General features: G+C 47.3%; 1 long non-coding RNA gene across 1 annotated transcript; it reads right to left on the reverse strand.

Moving 5' to 3' along the window:
- Positions 1 to 3,087: 3,087 nt before the first annotated feature.
- LOC129628273 (uncharacterized) lies at positions 3,088 to 5,464 on the reverse strand. The gene is made up of 3 exons (XR_008702752.1): positions 5,374 to 5,464; positions 5,073 to 5,116; positions 3,088 to 3,410 (listed from the first exon to the last, which is right to left on the reverse strand). It is a non-coding gene; the product is annotated as an uncharacterized LOC129628273 (long non-coding RNA).
- Positions 5,465 to 5,848: the final 384 nt, after the last annotated feature.

Below are 5,848 nucleotides of genomic sequence, written 5' to 3' on the forward strand. Positions count from 1 at the left end.
ATGTTTCCATCTGGTTTCTGAGGGCTGAGTCCTCATCCCACTATGTCTCCATGAAGTCTAAAACATGATATTGACTTTGCTGACTTAAAATCTCAAGCTCATGGGGTTCATCACTCAACTCTGATCTCTACATCAAAAGCCACTGCACTATTTGACAGCTCCTCCTCCCAGGGTGCATCTCTGAAAAGCTGGGTAGCTCTTCCTTCTAGGTCAGACCAGTAGGTGCCACACCAGTTTTATCTGGCCATCTTTCTCCCTCTTCCTCCAGTTTCAGTTTTTGGTAGATCAGTGTCAGACCAGGAAGCTCTTGGTGTGAACGTCAATACATCATATGGGTAGAGAGTCTTAGATGGTGTTTTTAAGTCAGAGAATGATAGACGTCTAAGGTCAGCCCTATAGATCATGCTCGTAGGGGCAGGAAGTTAGCACAGCTCCTTCCACCACAGCCCCTCAACACAGGGATTTGGAGTGGGTCCTAGAGTGAAGTGCTCCCTAGTCTTGTCAGTTGACTATTCTCTGTCCATTTAAGGGATGGAGACATGACAGTTAGGGGTGTGGCATGTGAAAGAGATGGAGTTAGGCAGTCAGGGCATGACAAAGAAGCTAACGTGCAAGCTCCATGCCCTCACTCTGGTGTATGGATTTGAGGCCTCACACAGGTGACAGGGAAGGTAGTTGAGCTAGAACACCTCTAGGAGTCCAGCCTGGTTCTTCTGCATAATCCCCACACCCTTTCCATCCTCTGGGTTCCCGCTTCCCTCTTCCCTTAGGCCTGGTTCTCCTTGCCACCTCCTCCCTCACCCCAGGCAGAGAGGGGGCCAGTTCAGGGCCCTATGACTCAGGCACAGGGTGGGGGAGGATGTTTTGGATGCCGCTCTGCTGACGCTGGTGCCCTCTGTTCTTACATCCTCCTTAATTTACTGCCTGAGGAGGGGGCCAGGGCTCTAGAGAGGGGATTAGATGGTCCACACTGATCTGAGGCAACAGCTGCTGGGCTGGCGGCCGAGGAGCGAGGAGTGAGCAGGAGGCGGGGGAGGCTCATGCCTCCGCTAGGGCCGGAAGGGAACTAAGCGGGCATCTGGATGGGGCCCCTAGGTGAGGCTGGCTCTGGAAGAAGCTGCCATTGGCCTGAGTGGTAGGGCTAGAAGGTCTGCCTGACCAGTAAATCAAATCTATGTATCACACAGGAAGGCCAAGGGGGGCCATCTGGTCAACCATCTTGCCAGTTTTCTAAAGAAAATTAAGAAGTGCTTTCTTTAGCTTCCTGCAACCCAGGGAGGGGAAGATTGGCTCTGGGGCCTAAAAGGCCATCTTATTCAGCCCTAAGATGCCACATAATTGTGTGAGAAGCTCCCTAACATCAAGAATGCCGCACTTCAGTTGGAACAATTCCTTACAGAGAAACCTCTTTTCCCTCGCTTACAGTCCACTCACTTGTGTCTTACAAAGCAGAAGGCAAACAGTTAGCAGCATTCCCATTTGACAGATGGGGAAACCAAGACCCACAGAAGTTCAGTGCCTTGTTCCAGGTCACACTTGGGGTCCGTGGTGTGGCTGTGATTAGAGCCCAGTGCTCTTAACTAAATCAGTCTGCATTTTGAATACCTGGGCACATGTGTTGACATTTTGCACTGGGGACTGGCCTCTTTTTTCCTTCTAATCCATAATTCCAGGTGATAGTCTTGTCTAAAGGAAAATGGCCCAGGCATGGAAGCCATAAACCTAGAATCTTTGAATCAGTTAATGTCCCCTTTGGGTGACTTGGTTTTCCCATCAATATAATGGACAATATCTTAAACAGTCCTATGACTATCTTTAAAAGCCTAAAAGAGTATTTGTCTTATTCAGCCAAAGGACAGGAGGGGCTTTGGGGACCATTAAAAAAGTAAAGATTTGAGCTCTGGAGTTAAAATATCTGGGATCAAATACAATCTCTGCCACTTACCATTATTTTTAGTGAGTTTTCCCTCTCTTTGAATTCAATTATTTCATCTTCTGTAGTCAAGTGATAGCAACACCTACCACAAATGGATATTATGAGGATTAAAAGAAGTCATTCTAAAAGCAAAGCATTATTTTTGGTGCCTAGTAAATGTTAAATTAGAGAAAGAGCAATAGCTCTAGTAGTTGTTGGGTGTTACTTACTGCTTGCTTACAAGTAGCCAGTGAGATTGGGCCAAGAGATCCCAGGCTAGTGGCTAGCTTAGGGCAGTGGTTCTCAACCTTGGCTGACCAATCAGGATCACTGTTTTGGAGATGGATGCTTACAAGGTTCCTAGATGACCTTGAGGATCACCCGAGGTTGGTAATCACTATCTAGGGGGCCTTCTTTGATGGTTGGATAATTGACATATCAGTTGTTTGTAAGTAAACAGGTGCTTAGTCATTTAATAGTTTAAACACTTTCCCTGATTGGCACTTCTACTCCTAATTAACTCCTAACAAGCCCTTCCTTCCCTGGGTCATGATCAGGAATTCCCCACTGGGGGTTCCCAATTAATGAGGTTTTCCCAGCTTGGGGGCCTCTGGGAAGCAGGCAGGACTAATTATGCTCTTGTCCCCCAACCCCCTGGCCAAATCCTCTCCCTGTCCTTCATCAATCTTGTCCTGGCCTCCAGCTGGCTTGCATTAGCTCTGGTTTTCCAGCCCCCATGGCTGCGGCTGTAGCTGAGAGATTGAGCCAGTCCAGGCTGGATGGATCTGTCACCCGATCCTGGGTCTGTGCTGCAGCCAGTCCTGGAATCTGGGGCAATGTGATCCTGCCCTGCGGGAGCCCCTAGCCAAACCAGGGACGCCATGGCGGAGCTCACGAAATCCCAGCTATCCAGGGACCTCTGCCTAGGCCCCCAAGGATCATATCCACTTATTCTCAGAGAACCTCTTGTCTAAGTGCCTTATCTTAAAGAACAGGAACTGGGGGCCCAGAGATGCGAGTCACCTGCACAAGGTCACACAACCTGTCCATGGAAGAGCTTACCTACAGCTCTGATCCCTTTGGTTATAGTCCAGGCTCTTTCCCTGGCTCCTCCTGAAGTAGTGTTTCTGCAGACCATTGTCTGGGTGATGGAGTCTGATATGGGTGCTCCCATCCAACCCCAGACACCAGGCAGAGGAGATCAGGGGAGGGAAGTTTTGAACCAAAGCACATGATCCTTTTAATCCAGATTAAAGAAGTCCAATTTCAGGTCATTGGAATTTGGAAATTTAGGGAATAGTGGGAATAAAAATACGGAAATAATTGATATAAGAGCAATATGTTTTAAAAATGTATTTTATAGATGTAACACTTTTCAGCATAATTGAGGAACACAGATGGATGGATCTGACACATAGGAACACTCATCTCTGGAATCTGAGTTTGCTGATTATCATGTTCACCCAAAGGTTATTACATCCCAAAGTATGGACACCTAGACCATGAAACAGAAAATTTTATAGAGGACAGTTTGAACTTTTTCTTTAGTAGTTGAGAAAAAAGACAACTAGTTTCCTAAAGACTGCTCTTTCCCACATAATTTCATTTTTTAAATACCCAGATTTTACATATCTCACTCACACCTGCTTCCCTTGTTCCTCCTAAATGATTTGAACCAAATATCTAAGACAAGAAGTGGTTTTGTTGAGGTTCTGAGGGTGAGGACAGCAGAGACCATAGAGCTATCTGGTCTCGGCCTTCAAAGCCCCAGGATGTCAGGCAGCTCCTGTCTAGAGAAGGTGAAATAGCCTCCTTCCCTCAGAGATGATCTGGGGCTTCGAGGTGGCTGAGGGTGTGGAAAACATGCTGGCTCTTTGGCAAGAGCTGCCATATGTTGAGAAAGGGTTTGCTACCTCCCAAGGGCTTTGCACATCACTGTTTTTTATAAGGTAAGTATTTTTATAGCTATCATATATTTGGGGAAACTGAGGCTTAAAGCCGTCAGGTAGCATACCTAATGTCACTAATTTACTAAGTAGATTTGAACCCAAATATTTAGAGTTCAAAAGTCGTATGTTTCTCTCCAATGCCTTTTGGGTAGAAGTGTGAGGTACTCCATACTTCAGTTTGGGTTCACATTTCTTGTTCCTTTTGACTTTAGTTCCCTGTTGCTTTCCCTCCGAGTTTGTACCATTGTTCAGGAGGCTGCAGTCAGGGTGAGCAGCCAGTGTTGTCTGCTCCGCCAGCGCCTGGCCGGCCTCTGATTTCAGTCACAGCCAAAGAGGACAGACCTATGTGAAACTATTCTCATTCTCAATGTCCTCCCTCAAGCAGAGCCAGAGTCTTTCTGATTCTGATTCAGGGTTATCTCCTACACCACACAAGCTTGCTCACAGCCTGCAAATGCTACCTGGAAGCGTAAGGGAGTTAACTTCCCAGGAACAACTTCCCAATCAGTGAGGGGCGGGGGGGGGGGGCGGAGACAAAGACTCCAGCTATCATCCGTCAGGTGGACCCTTCTGTGAGGCATCTGCCACCTTCTCAGAGGTTCCAGTGGACCTGAGCCTTCTATGCCTACAGACCTCAAGGAAACACACCTTCATCTTGGCTTTTCCTATTTCCCTGGTTCGCTCTTCCTCCTCCACACTTCTTCCTGGGGTCACTTTCTGAGTAGACCACCTCCATCAAATCCTTGCCTTGCTTGTTCTGCTTTCAGAGTGATCCAAACTAACCTGGTGTGATGCCCGGAAGGCTGTGTGAATTGGTTTGTGTGCAGGGATCGGGTAGGGAATATGGTGGCAAAGGAAGAAAGAACTTTGAACAGAAAATGAACACAGGAGGATCTCCTTTCATGGAGATTCTCCATATATAAAATTCCAGGAGCTCTTGAAATTTCTGTCCAAATGGGAGGCATCACCTGGCAGAGACACGTGATTTCAATTTGGGGCAATGGGTGGAGTCATCACCGAGCAGGATGTTTCAGGATGGGGCTGTCTCTGTCTCTAGTTAGGGAGGTCCCTCAGTCCTCGGTGGTGGGTCTCCCCAAGCTCTCACCAGTGGAGCTGTCTCAGGTAGATCACTACCTGGCCAGTTTCAGTGAGCCAGTTTCACTGGTCCCAGAGGCTCCCATCTTGCATGAAGTGGGGGACTGTTTTACCTGGTAATGTCTTTGGAGCTGATATCCAGCCACATCCTAAGCCTCTGTATAAAAACAAAGGGGAGAATTTAACCAGCTGTAAAAATCAATTTAAATGCTTACAGAGAAACAGTAAGGCCTGACACTGCCGCCTCATTTTCACGAGGTGAGTCACTGAAACGGTTGACCTCATGGCTAATCTATGAGCAAAGGCGCGCTGGCAGTTACTGCTGGCGCGGGAGTGGCCTCCGACCTGTTTCCTGGAACCCTGGCGCCAGTCAGAGCCCAGAGTGGCCTTTAGCCATTTTGGAAGTCAGATTACCTTTCCAAGGAGAACGTTCCCAGCTCAGAGATGCAGGTCTAGCTGTGACTCCTCGATTTGTCAGTGTCACTGACTAGGGCCCTTTTTGAAGTTACTGATTGGTCAGATCCACCACCCACTCCTCACAATATGCAGCTTTCATTGGTCGAATCCACCATGTGCTCACCAAAGATCTCCTTTTCTGGTTGGTAAGTCCCACCAGCCAGTCCGTGGGAAGAATCCTGCTCTCACACACCTTTGAAATGATTTCTACTTAAAGGCTCGTAAGTCCTGCTATGATCTTCTGCATTTATGCAACTCTAATAAACCTACTTTAAAATGCCTGCTCCCCGTCCTGTAGAGTGAGGAAGTAAGGATTGGAGATACATGAGCTCTGGATTTGAATTCCAGATTAGACTCGTCTTAGCTTTATGATTATAGACCAACGATTTGACTTTTGTATGCCTTAAATTTAATAGCTGAGAGCATTACAGTT

Source organism: Bubalus kerabau, chromosome 15 (assembly GCF_029407905.1).
Source record: "Bubalus kerabau isolate K-KA32 ecotype Philippines breed swamp buffalo chromosome 15, PCC_UOA_SB_1v2, whole genome shotgun sequence".
Classification (NCBI taxonomy): Eukaryota; Metazoa; Chordata; class Mammalia; order Artiodactyla; family Bovidae; genus Bubalus; species Bubalus kerabau.